This window comes from Euprymna scolopes, chromosome 3 (assembly GCF_053919585.1).
Source record: "Euprymna scolopes isolate OS-2025 chromosome 3, ASM5391958v1, whole genome shotgun sequence".
In the NCBI taxonomy this organism is placed as follows: domain Eukaryota; kingdom Metazoa; phylum Mollusca; class Cephalopoda; order Sepiida; family Sepiolidae; genus Euprymna; species Euprymna scolopes.
The window spans coordinates 51,258,902-51,273,717 of record NC_136484.1 but is presented as its reverse complement, the minus strand read 5'-3'; the positions used below and the strand labels follow the sequence as shown (position 1 = coordinate 51,273,717).

Below are 14,816 nucleotides of genomic sequence, written 5' to 3'. Positions count from 1 at the left end.
GATTAGATCAATCTAACAGATGTTAAAAAACATTTAAAAATAAATGTTTAAATTTCAACAGTATTCCTCATGGTTAACGATATCCGGATGGATTTAGTCCTTGCTAATAGAGTCAGAGATGGCTTCTGTTGCTGCGTTCGAATCTATCGACCAGTGTTAATCGTGACAGCCTGCACTGATGATTCCTGTAAGGATGAAACACTAGTGTCTGTAGGTATTTAATTATTATAGTAAATAATTATGTCAGCCCCTTTAAGAAACTCGTTTCTTATTGTTGAGCACTTTCAGTTGAATTAAAGTCGGTCAGTTTAGCTAATATGCACAGATCATATGATTAAATTACTCTGACAGACGTTAAAAAAATATTTAAAAATAAATGTTTAAATTTCAACACCATGACACTGTGCACTGATGATTCCCGAAAGGATGAAACACTAATTTCTGTAGGTATTTAATAATTATTAGAGTAAATAACTAATATATATATATATATATATATATATATATATTCACCCATCATCCCTTTTTTAAAAGATAAAATTGTTCGATTGTTAAAGAAATGATTCAAGCATTCAAGCAAGCAAACAAAGATAGAGTTTTATAATTATTAAGATTCATGCCTCTTTCTTTTTCCATCTCGTTTTTGTCACCACAAGAGAGATTTTTCAGTTGGATTCCAGATATTGCAGCAATTGGTTGTATAAAGCTAGCTCAGCTAACTATTGAGTTTAATTATGTATTTCTTTAAAAACTGATATGAAATGGATAAATTATATACTTTTATAAGCTGCTGTTTGTTCCTAATTATGTGTGTTTAATTTCCACACCATGCTCCAAACCCAGATAGTTAATTCTGTGGAGAGAATTAATGAAGTTGTAAACCTGACTAAAGATGTTGTCAAGCAAGCAATGTATAATTCCTTAATCGAAAGGGATGCACTTACTATTTACAATTGAGGAGCTGGCAATGCCATGCCCAGGACATAACATCTTTTCCCATGATGCGGACAAACCAAGTTACTCTCCCTGGTAAATGATCGTGCTACACTCTGCAAATGTGCTTTTTCAGATATACCTCGCATGCTTTTTCCAAACATGTGTGAGACAACATCGTCTTTTATTTTGGAGCATATTTCTCATAATAACCATATTGACACACCAGTTCTTGATAGATCACTAAAATTAAGTGACGTTGAATATAACAAGTACCACATGGGTGACCATTTGGAAATACCACGTGCTGTTTGTGGGAGGATGATGGAACATTCCTGCAAATAAATATAGCCTTGAAGAAGCCTTTAGCAAGTTTGTTTGTGTTTAACAATCTTTCAGGTTATCTCTAGTCAGCAGTTTTATTTTTTGTAAATCAGTCAGGTTTTACAATCTTTCTTTTTTTGTAAACATGTTTTTAGAATTGGATAATTTATGGAGTTTGAGTAATTCTATTTGATTTTTAGATTTTTGTATACTTTTTTTTTTTTTGCTTCTTTCACTGTATAAAATATTATTTGGGTAATTCTTTTGAAGAGATTTTTATTTTCAAATTGTTTGCTTGCTAATAATACTTGATGCTAATCCACACATGCCAACATAATAGAACAATAGCCGCCTCGTAGCGAGTGCTGTTCTCAATGATGTGGCAAAGTTTTCCAGAGAAAGTATGTTATCATTTCTTTTTTATTTATTATTTTGTTGGATGAAACATGGTGAAACAACAGCAACAATAAAGATGAGGATAACAGTCAGCAAATAAATAAGTATATAAATTACTTATTTCAATGGAGTACAATAAAAAAAATAATCTATAATAATACGGACCTGATGATGAAAGATCAGATAAGAACAAAAACTTGGATTTTTAAGACGAAAAAAGCCAATCTTGATCGCCCTTTGGGGCCTGTGGCAGAGTGGCTAGAAGCATTGAATCTCTGTGGTTCCAGGTGAGCATTGTCTGAAGATAGCAGTTTCAATCCTACCCAAAGTAGGCCAGAGGATTAGTTGGCCAAAAACAACTATGAAAGTCAAAAGGATACAGTAAAGAGACTCAGCATTCCTATCCCATTGTGGTTAACCACCTGAAGAAGGCCAGAGGAATAGTTGGCCGAAACGTGGTGAAACAAAAACAACTATGAAGATGATTCTAACAGTCCATAAACAAATTACTCATCTCAAAGGATTCCAGTAAGAAATAATATAAAATCATTTCTTTTTTTCTGTTGTAGTTAAATGATTATATGCAGAGTAATGTCCTGGCAATTTATGAGAAGGAAGTAAATAGTCTGTGTAATGGCCAACAGGCTTTGTTTTATCACCATTCAATGATAAAAACATCTGAATACAATGTCCGAAATTGTCAATAACTAGAGCACTACCTTTTTGGTAATGTTCTGACAAGAATTGTCTTGATAGATATTATCTTTCAGTTAATCCTACACATGATATAACAGAATGTAGACAGGCGTATGTTAGCAGCAGCAATAGCAGCCATATGCAAATGACCAAGTCGGTTACATGATGGGACAGCAGAGATAAAGATAAAAAGGACACGTGTTCAGAGACGCAGATGATTCAAGACATGTCCAAGACACGAATGGAAATAGACCTGTTATAACATGTGGCCCATGAGCGACAGGTAAAAACAGCCGGAACAAAAACAGAGTAACATATGTTCGACATGGCAGAATCTTGCTAACCATATTGGATTATGAAAATATTTTTGAACAAAGAGACAATGTGTTATTCTGGAAGTACCTGTAAATAAATGTCTGTTTCAATTGGAAAAAAAAAGTGAGTCCAATTCGTTCCTTGTCTTTGTTTCCTTGTAACTGTCCGCATACAACGTGTGGGTCCCAAGTATTGACATGTAATGACTACATTACAGATAATTCAGGATTTTACTATCTATTCATGAGATGATCACCAAAGTTTGCCTACGTGGTTGACAAATAAGGCATAGTTAAATATAGTTGGATTACAAAAAGGATTATGAATTTTATTGACGATTCTATGGTTGGCATTTGTGTATGTGTGGGAAGTGGGGAGGATGCCTCTATGTAGAACCCTTCTTTAAAATATCTTTCTTTTAGGAATTGAGAGGTTAACTTTTGGATTTCAAGAGCTGAAATGGACTTGCAAAATAATTAGATATAATTTATAGTTCAACTGTTGACCCCTTTCCAAATGTAAGACTTACCTTCTGGTTGGAAACCACATGGACCATCATCATCTGTCAAAAAAAAAACCAAAAACATTTCGCTTGTTAAATATAAAACAAGGTTGAGTCTTTTCAAAAATTTTCAAAACAAAAAAAAAAAAACATGGCTGTCTGTTTACGGTTTCAAATTGGCTATTTTATTTTATAAAAAAAAAAAAAAAAATAAAACTCATGCTGAGGAGACTAAGTTTTTTTTGATTACCGGTTCTTTTTAAAATTAAAAAAAAAAATGTGCAAGTGAATTGACATCTGTTCCTTTACAATTTATATTAATAATGTATTGTGTTAAATTTTTATTGAAAACAATCCAAATTTTTAAAATCAATTGTTTTTAGCTTTAAAAGATTAAAAGAGAATTTGCTAAAAAAAATTGTTTTAAATTTGTCGTTATTTGTTTTATTTTATTTTTTATTCATTTTATTTATAATGTTTAAAAAATTTTCAACTACCATGGAATTTCCATGGGTTCTGCTAGTTTGTATTATTAGGATTATTTACACTACTGTCCACATCTTGAGTGTTATTTTCACGTTTTGTGATAAGTGGTGACTCATTTGTAAAAAAAAAACAACTTAATTTAACTTCTTTTTTTTTACAAAGGAAGTACCATTTATCAAAGATAGAGTGTACTGTAGCTAATGGGATAATATCATAGTAATTGTTAGTAGGGGACGGCTCATCAAGAACTTGTTTATGTTGGACTTGAAGAGGCCACTCGAGGATACAGGTTAAAGAGTGTGCAGTGGTCAAAAGGACAATATAATAATCGTTAGAAGTGGAAATTTGGTAAATTGGATTACTTAAGGGGAACGGCTCATCAAAAACTTGTTTACATTGGACTTGAAGACGACCATATTGTAATTAGCCGGAAAACAGGTAAATTGGAAGAGAGTTCCACAGGTGTGCAGTTCTAAGAAAGAAGCTTTGTTCATGGAATCTATGTTCAGGTTTAAGCACAGATAAAGAGTGGGGAGAAATTATTGATACTGTTTTCAGCTAGACAAGTGCTTTGCTCTGTGCCTGCAAAATTTTAAAGTCAGATATATATAGAACAGCTACCCACTGAAGACTCTTCATCTCCAGGACTTGTACAGAATAGCTACTCATTGAAAACTTTTCTTAAATTAAACATGGCTTTCAATTGAAAACATTCATTGCAAGAACTCAACTTCTTACAACGGAAAAAGTACTTTCTCCCTCCATCTGTCTTGAATCAGGTGGAATCTCCATCAACAAAATTTCTTTTAAAAGACTTTCCATTCTATGGAACACGTCACCATGGGATTGCTTTTCTGCAGACTCATGTTGAAATCCGATGTTAAGAAATGATTGTCACAAAATATCCTCATTAGTAATTTTGTTCATTCATCATTTTCAATCCTCTCTTAATATTCTTCATCACTCAAAGGACAACCCATCTATCTTATTATTCTAAAATGGCTTCATTTAGATTTAAAGTAAGTTTTTACAAGCAAAAATGTGTGACCCGAGTGAACATATATTTTCTAGCATATTCTTCTAATAAACATTATTTGAAATTAAATTAAAAATGTTCAAAAAGATAGTACTTTTTTTTTATTTATTTATTTATTTTTTTTTTTAAATATTTCACTTACCTGTATGGGAATCGTGACTGCTGGGTCCTACTGAAATAAAGTACAAAATATATTTTGTCAGCCTTTAGAAACATTAGCAAACTTTATATCTTATTGTAATGGAGATTATGGGAGTTATTTTGAGATTAATAGAAGAATCTTTCTAAATAGTATATTCACAGGTATGATTGATGGTTGGAAGAATGTTATATAAAGAATTTGTATTGTATTGTATAGTGAAAACAGAATTGACTAAAACACCAGTCAAGGAAAACAGGCAATAAAAGAAGAGATCTATCCAGGGAAAATATTTTTTATTCACTTATTTTTATTTATTTATTTGTATACACATACACATATAATGTATGTATGTATGTATGTATGTATGTGTCAGGTCATGTCATATGCTACTGGTATCATGTAACCCAGTACTACCTGCCTCATGGTCGAAACCCCGGCAACTAAACTGGTTCCCCCACCAAACTTGTTTGGTGAGGAGGGTGGTTAGTCTCCCTGAAGGATTAAAATCAAGACCTTCCAAAGGGCGAATGGACCCTTTTTCGGAGTCAACAGCCAACTAGCATCGTGTGTGTTTGTATGTATGTATGTGTGTGTTGGGGTGGAGAGGGCTCCTGTAAGCCGTGGTGAAGACAACCTTTCTAGGAGAAGCAAATCTCTGATTAAAAAAAACGGAAAGCGGGAGACCAGTACACGCATTAAGTTGGTCTGCAGTTTAACTTGTTGCTGGCTATCTTGCTCTTGCTTGTTGCTGGATCTCAACATTTTGAACTGAGAGAGAGACTTAGCTGTCGTACAAAGCTAAGGCTCTGTAACATCATCTGTGCATAGATACTCCCTTAGGCATTTGTCTATAAAAATGGTCCTGTGGCAATGGAAGTCATTTTTGGGCTCATGGACTTTAAGTGTCTGAGGGAGTGGCACTCGTCTGACAAGACGTTGCAATCATCATGTATGTATACGGTATAATTGCGTTGACACACCGGTTCTCGCCAGATCACCGAAGTTAAGCAACGTTGAGCCTAGTTAGTACCAGATGGTTGACCATTTGGGAATTCTAGGAGCTGTATGTGCTCTCCGCTTATCTCGGCATTTGTTTCCAGTTGTCCTGTACGTTCACTTCACTTTCCACTGGTATTTAACAATGTTGACTCAGGAGAGGTGTGGTTGGAGATTGCGCACCTCCTACCACAAGAATTTCATATGCAGGCACTCCTTTGTGGGTATCTATAGTCTGTCAAAGTCTGAAGGAGTCCTTCTATGTATATATATATATATATATATTTAGGCAGCTTTTATTCCCTTAAGTATATTTCAACTAACCATACCATGCCTTACTCTAAAAACAGTCCTATATTTAACCACTTGACTAATCAATATTCCTACCCTTTGTCTCAGTTTAGGAAAATTTTAGTTGACATATATGGACTTGAATGAGCCAATAATAAATGAAAATTTGAATTACTAAAAGCATTAGTAATAAAAACTAAAAAAAGATTACTATCAATAAAATAAACTTTACCATCCTGAAATTTTGTAAAGTTAAAAAAAAAATTAACAAATGAAATAAATATACACGTTATGAAAAAAAAAAAAAAAAAATGTAAATTGTTCAAAACCAGTTAGATTAATCTTCCCTGACGATGAACCCAGAACGATTGGAAAGTACTCTGACTTACAATAAACATAGCAATTACATCAGCCAGTTCCTGCCAGAAGTGAACATTCGGAAATTGAAAAGGCTCAAAAACAGAATTAATAGACAAAAACGTCTATTTCATTTCATAATAAAATAATGAAATCAAAAAAGATGTGTTTACCTGATATACGCAATGACAAACTTCAATCTATATATAAATACCAGTATTTATATATAGATAATTTAATCCCAAATGAATGAAAAAGCTCAATACACAATAGAGAGTAGAGCTTATTATAAGAGAAAGAAACTTAAAACTGTACGTTGAAATTTACAATAAAAATTTATTGTTCGACTGAATACTCCAAAAAACAATTTACAAAATCCTTATCTTCTGGAATTTAAAAGAAAGCTATTCTTGCTATTTTTCTCATCAGAGGACAGAAAGAAATCAGCAAATTATATTTGTAGCAATGCTAGAATTTGCTGGTTATAGCATTACGTGAAACTGCAATTTATTATAGTCATAAATTGCAAAGACGTACATGTTCTTTAAAAACAATGAGGGAAATATTGTGGGAAATGTAAAAGATGATAAAAACGGACCGTGCATAACATTTCAGCTTGCATGAAGATTCAAAAGGCGAAAATAGGACTTTGTAAATTGTCTTTTGGAGTATTCAGTCAAACCATAAATTTTGATTGTAAATTTCAACTTACAGTTTTAATTTTATTTCTCTCTCTCTCTCTCATATATATATATATATATATATATATATATATATATATATATATATATATATATATATATAAATTATAACACGGAAATTACATAATTGTCGATGCAATAATTTATTTCAACCTTATGGTATTTTCAAGCATCATATCAATATCATATCATATTCAGATGCTTGAAAATACCATAAGGTTGAAATAAATTATTGCATCGACAATTATGTAATTTCCGTGTTATAATTTTTATCTTATTGCTCTGTTTACCACATTGAGCTCTCATACCCGGATTTCCTCTGGATTTATTCCATTATAACACTATATATATATATATAATGAAATATGAGGAATAAAAGTTATATAACATTTCTGAATTTTTGCAATGACCATTACTTATTTGTATTATTTGGATTCATCAGACTACTGTTCTCATCTTGAGTGTGATTTTCACAGTTTCGGTCGATGTAACCTTTTACCTTCTTCAGGTGTATCTTGTCGATGTTTGGTTGTTATATAATGTAACAAAGACATATCATTATAGAATTAATAGTTTATATATATGAGGGTAGAAGCATGTGGGGTAGTCAACCCATTTCCAAGAGTGAAGTGAATTATATCGTCTATATTCATACGCCAAGGGGTTACAGATGTTACAGGTATGAAAATAGTTCCCCAGTATCACTACAAGGAGAAGGGCCAAAATTATACCAAATGCAAATATAGAAAAAAAAACTGGCTTAATAAGATTAGATACGAAATGAGAATGAAGGAATAGGATAATATGGTAAACAGTAATCAAAAGTAGGTATATTATTTTTTGCTACTCTTAATAGTATTGAGCATTTCTTATCTTGATAAGTTCTGTTTGTTAAGTATTTACTCTTTGATAACTTAATTATATATATATATATTCGTTTTCACACAATAAAGATGTGAGATATTAACTGAGATATTAACTTATTATAAAATACATGAGATGCTAAGTTTTGAATATCACGAGAAATGCAAAGTTTGTTTGATTTAAATACAATTAAGATAATAGGGTCTCATATCAGTGAGGGGCAGGCAATATTATGAAAAGCCTTTGAGAGGAAGGGTCTGAAATCTCTCCTGATGACCCAACATTATCTGGAAACTGTAGTGAAAACAGCTGATTAACTTGATTATAAAGTCTACAAGGTAAGCTGTTATATTCAAATAACAATATCTTTGTTCAGTTGTTCATTTCATTGCAAGTTTCTGCTATTCTTCCAGTAGAAAATATTATTCTAATACACATTATTTGAGAAATAGTAAAAAAGATAGTATACATTATATTTTATTTAAAATGTTTGACTTACCTCTATGTGGATCGGAACTGGCAGGTTCCACTGAAAAAAGTGCAAAATACATCATAAAGTAAATTTTATATCTTATTATAATGGAGACTATGTGTTATATTTTGGAACTAATAGAAGAATCTTTATAAATAACAGAAACACGAGTGGTTCACCTACAGTTCACATGCACAAAGTCTTGTGTGTGATAAAGAACAAGTTTTGCAAACCTTAATGTATTTCAGTATGATTCAGTGAAGACCACATCATGCCATTCCACATCATTGGAAAAGATATCAGACTTAATTCAAATAGTTATATTGAATTGCTGTCCCAACAGCTGGCCCCCCACCCCCATTGCCACAACTCAAACTTTACTGGTTTCAGTCTCAGTTACTATTATGTATGGGAGTAGCTGTGGAAGACATCAACCATACATTCTAAAATACCAGGGAAAAACTGATTGCCAGGATCAAACAGATGTGTATGTTTTTTTTTTTTTTTTTTTTTTTTTTACTTGGGAGTTACCACTCATCAAGATTCGAAAGCCACTCGAGGATAAGGATTAATGAATGTAAGGTGGCAGTGTAGTAATCGTTAATGGTGTAAATTGAGTATAATTTGATTATTTATGGGGACGGCTCAACAAGAACTTGCTTTCATTCGATTTGAAGGCTACCAGTTGTATTCAACCGAGAAGCAGACCAGCAAGAGTGTTCTACAAGTTGGCAGTTCTCGGAAAGAAGCTTTGTTCATGAAATTTGCATTTAAATTTAGGCACAGATAAAGAGTGGGGGTAATCATATATAGTGGTTGTAGCTAGTCGAGGGATTTTTTTGTGAAAGTTTGGCAATGAGATCGCTCCAGGGAAAATATTTTTTGAATCATTTATTTTAATTGATCTTGTTTTGTTTATTTATTTATTTGCATAAAAATGCACATATGTATATATATATATATATATATATATATATATATATAGGCAGCTTTTTTTCTCTTAAGTATATTTAAACTAACCATACTATGCTACGCTCTGAAAACAATGTTATATTTAACCACCTGACTAATCAACATTCCTTTGTCTGAATTTAGGAAAAGTTTTGTTGACAACATATCTGTACTTGAACGGTCCAATAATAAATGAAAATTTGTATTTGATTTTGTAAAGTTAAATTAACAAATGAAATAAATATACACGTTATTAAAAAAAAAAAAATGCAAATTGCTCAAAACCAGTTAGATTAATCTTTCCTCATGATGAACCCAGAAGGATTGGAAAGTACTCTGACTTACAACAAATATAGCAATTACATCAGACAGTTCCTGCCAGAAGTGAACATTCGGAAATTCGAAAGGCTCAAAAACAGAATCAATAGACAGAAACGTCTATTTCATGAAATCTATAATATAAAGCTGAACGTCTCCATGTGTGTGCGTGTGTGTGTCTGGTCATGGATGGCTCCTATATGGTTGACTATTATAGAAAACTGATCGCATATAATGATAGAAGATGTATCAAGACACAAGAATGGGTATGGTTTATCTGGTAGAATGGTGGTTCATTAAAATTGTGGGGTCTGCATTCGCGCCTGGTCCACAAAGTATGCAATTAAAAATTAAAAAAGAAAACGTTTACAAGGGTTTTTGATATAGACGTACATAATAATACTTTGATAAATATGTTTTAATTTAAATAGGGATGGTATGATAAAATTGTGGGGTCTGTGTTTGTGCCTGGCGTCCAGAGAATGGAAATAGGCACAAACTTTAATAAAGACTTTTCATATCTATCTGCGTAAGTATACTTTGATAATTATGTTTCAGTTTGAAGAAATATGGTATAATAAAATTATGGGGTGTTCGTTCGCGCCTGACCTCAATAGAATGGAAATATGTCACAAAGTTTAACAAGGTTTTTTTTTAATATACATCCACAGAATATTGTGATAAGTGTTTCAGTGTGAACAGGTATGGTATAATAAATTATGGGGTTTATCTATTTTATTTTTACTTTCATCATATTTTGCTTTGGTTTTGATACTCCCAAATTCGAAGCTATCTCTTTACAACCTTTCCTTTTCATAACCTACCATACTTTCATAAATCAGAGTCCATTTTCTGTAGGCTGTTTTTGAACCCAGTCAACAACGGGTACTTTTGCTAGTATATATATATATATATATATATATATATATATATATATATATATATATATATTCGTTTTCACACAATAATGATGTGAGATGTTAACTTATTATAAAATATGTGAGATGCTAAGTTTTGAATATCATGAGAAATACAAAGTTTGTTTAATTTAAATACAATTAAGATAATAGGGTCTCATATCAGTGAGGGACAGGCAACATTATGAAAAGCCTTTGAGAGGAAGGGTCTGAAATGGTGTATATTCTCTCCTGATGACCAAACATTATCTGGAGACTAGTGAAAATAGCTTATAAACTTGATTATAAAGTCTACAAGGTAAGCTGTTATATTCAAATAACAATATCTTCTTTCAGTTGTTAATTTCATTGCAAGTTTCTGCTACTCTTCCAGTAGCAAATATTATTCTAATACACATTATCTGAGAAATATTAAAAAAGATAGCATATATTATTTTTCTATTTAAAATTTTTGACTTACCTCTATGTGGATCCTAGATTATTCCACATCATTGAAAAAGATATCAGACTCAATTCAAATGGTTATATTTAATTGCTGTCCAAACAGCTGGCCCCCACCCCTATTGCCACAACTCAAACTTTAATGGTTTCAGTCTCAGTGACTATTATGTATGGAAGCAGCTGTGAAAGACATCAACATTACATTCTATAATACCAGGGAAAAACTAATTGCCAGGATCAAACAGATGTGTACGTTCATTTTTTCTTCATTTACTTGGGAGTTACCACTCATCAAGACTCGAAAGCCACTCGAGGATAAGGGTTAATGAATGTAAGTTGGTAGTGTAGTATTCGTTAATGGTGTAAATTGGATAGAATTAGATTATTTATGAGGACGGCTCAACAAGAACTCGTTTTCATTCGATTTGAAGGCTACCAGTTGAATTCAACCGAGAAGCAGACCAGCAAGAGTGTTCTACAGGTTGGCAGTTCTCGGAAAGAAGCTTTGTTCATGAAATTTGCATTTAAATTTAGGCACAGATAAAGAGTGGGGGAAATCATATACAGTGGTTGTAGCTAGTCGAGGGATTTTTTTGTGAAAGTTTGGCAATGAGATCTCTCCAGGGAAAATATTTTTTGAATCATTTATTTTAATTGATCTTGTTTTGTTTATTTATTCATTTGCATAAAAATGCACATATATATATATATATATATATATATATATATATATATATATATATATATATATATATATATATATATATAGGCAGCTTTTTTTCTCTTAAGTATATTTCAACTAACCATACTATGCTTCGCTCTGAAAACAATGTTATATTTAACCACTTGACTAATCAACATTCCTTTGTCTGAATTTAGGAAAAGTTTTGTTGACAACATATCTGTACTTGAACGGTCCAATAATAAATGAAAATTTGTATTTGATTTTGTAAAGTTAAATTAACAAATGAAATATACACGTTATTAAAAAAAAAAAAATGCAAATTGCTCAAAACCAGTTAGATTAATCTTTCCTCATGATGAACCCAGAAGGATTGGAAAGTACTCTGACTTACAACAAATATAGCAATTACATCAGACAGTTCCTGCCAGAAGTGAACATTCGGAAATTCAAAAGGCTCAAAAACAGAATCAATAGACAAAAACGTCCATTTCATGAAATCTATAATATAAAGCTGAACGTCTGTGTGTGTGTGGTCATGATTGGCTCCTATATGGTTGACTATTATAGAAAACTGATCACATATAATGATAGAAGTTGTATCGAGACACAGGAATGGGTATGGTTGATCTGGTAGAATGGTGGTTCATTAAAATTGTGGGGTCTACGTTCGCCCTGGTCCACAAAGTATGGAAATAAAAAATTAAAAAATTAAAAAAGAAAACGTTTACAAGGGTTTTTGATATAGATGTACATAATAATACTTTGATAAATATGTTTTAACTTAAATAGGGATGATATAATAAAATTGTGGGGTCTGCGTTCACGTCTGGCCCCCAGAGAATGGAAATAGGCACAAACTTTAATAAAGACTTTTCATATCTATCTGCGTAAGTATACTTTGATAATTATGTTTCACTTTGAAGAAATATGGTATAATAAAATTATGGGGTATTCGTTCGCGCCTGACCTCTATAGAATGGATATATTTCACAAAGTTTAACAAGGTTTTATAATATAGATCAACCGAATATTGTGATAAGTGATTCAGTGTGAACATGTATGGTATAATCAATTATGAGGTTTATCTATTTTATTTTTACTTTCATCATATTTTGCTTTGGTTTTGATACCCCCAGATTCGAAGCTATCTCTTTACAACCCTCCCTTTTCATAACCTATCATACTTTCATAAATCAGAGTCCATTTTCTGTAGGTTGTTTTTGAACCCAGTCAATGACATATACTTTTGTCGTTTTCACACAATAATAATGTGAGATTTTCAGTTGTTATAAAAAATGTGAGATCCTAAGTTTTGAATATCACGAGAAATGCAAAGTTTGTTTGATTTAAATACAAATCATATAATAGGGTCTAACATCAATGAGGGGCAGGCAATATTATGAAAAGCCATTGAGAGGAAGGGTCTGAAATGGTGTATATTCTCTCCTGATAACCAAACATTATCTGGAGACTGTAGTGAAAACAGCCGATAAACTTGATTATAAAGTCTACAATGTAAGCTGTTATATTCAAATAACAATATCTTTTTTCACATGCTCATTTCATTGCAAGTTTCTGCTATTCTTCCAGTAGCAAATAAAATAGTAAAAAAGATAGTATATATTATATTTTATTTAAAATGTTTGACTTACCTCTATGTGGATCGGAACTGGCAGGTTCCACTGAAAAAAGTGCAAAATACATCATAAAGTAAATTTTATATCTTATTATAATGGAGACTGTGTTATATTTTGGAACTAATAGAAGAATCTTTATAAATAACAGAACTACGAGTGGTTCACCTATAGTTCACATGCACAAAGTCCTGTGTGTGATAAAGACCAAGATTTGCAAACCTTAATGTATTTCAGTATGATTCAGTGAAGACCACATCATGCCATTCCACATCATTGGAAAAGATATCAGACTTAATTCAAATGGTTATATTGAATTGCTGTCCCAACAGCTGGCCCCCCACCCCCATTGCCACAACTCAAACTTTACTGGTTTCAGTCTCAGTTACTATTATGTATGGGAGCAGCTGTGAATCATACATTCTAAAATACCAGGGAAAACTGATTACCAGGATCAAACAGATGTGTATGTTTTTTTTTTTTTGGAGTTACCACTCATCAAGACTCGAAAGCCACTCGAGGATAAGGGTTAATGAATGTAAGGTGGTAGTGTAGTATTCGTTAATAGTGTAAGTTGAATAGAATTAGATTATTTATGGTGACGGCTCAACAAGAACTCGTTTTCAGTCGATTTGAAGGCTACCAATTGAATTCAACCGAGAAGTAGGCCAGCAAAAGTGTTCCAAAGGTTTGCAGTTCTTGGAAAGAAGCTTTGTTCATGAAATTTGCATTTAAATTTAGGCACAGATAAAGAGTGGGGGAAATCATATATAGTGGTTGTAGCTTGTTGAGGGATTTTTTTCTGAAAGTTTGGCAATGAGATCGCTCCAGGGAAAATATTTTTTGAATCATTTATTTTAATTGATCTTGTCTTGTTTATTTATTTGCATACAAACACACATATAATGTATGTACATATATATATATATATATATATATATATATATATTTAGGCAGCTTTTTTTCCTTAAGTATATTTAAACTAACCATACTATGCTACGCTCTGAAAACAATGTTATATTTAACCACTTGACTAATCAACATTCCTTTGTCTCAATTTAGGAAAAGTTTTGTTGACAACATATTTGTACTTGAACGGTCCAATAATAAATGAAAATTTGTATTTGATTTTGTAAAGTTAAATTAACAAATGAAATAAATATACACTTTATTAAAAAAAAATATGCAGTTTGTTCAAAACCAGTTAGGATTAATCTTTCCTCATGATGAACCCAGAAGGATTGGAAAGTACTCTGACTTACAACAAATATAACAATTACATCAGACAGTTCCTGCCAGAAGTGAACATTCGGAAATTCAAAAGGCTCAAAAACAGAATCAATAGATAAAAACGTCTGT

At 31.9% G+C, this 14,816-nt stretch overlaps 1 long non-coding RNA gene and 1 pseudogene across 1 annotated transcript in view; one reads left to right on the top strand and one right to left on the bottom strand.

The window, feature by feature from the left end:
- Positions 1 to 4,830: 4,830 nt before the first annotated feature.
- Positions 4,831 to 14,816, bottom strand: part of LOC145254897 (uncharacterized) — a 12,393-nt gene continuing 2,407 nt past the window's right edge. Inside the window, exons 2-4 of the long non-coding RNA XR_013863835.1 lie at positions 13,476 to 13,505; positions 8,539 to 8,568; positions 4,831 to 4,860 (exon numbers count right to left, since the gene is read on the bottom strand). This is a non-coding gene — a long non-coding RNA (uncharacterized LOC145254897). The remainder of the gene's footprint in view (positions 4,861 to 8,538; positions 8,569 to 13,475; positions 13,506 to 14,816) is intronic.
- Positions 5,784 to 5,900, top strand: LOC145263642 (5S ribosomal RNA; annotated as a pseudogene).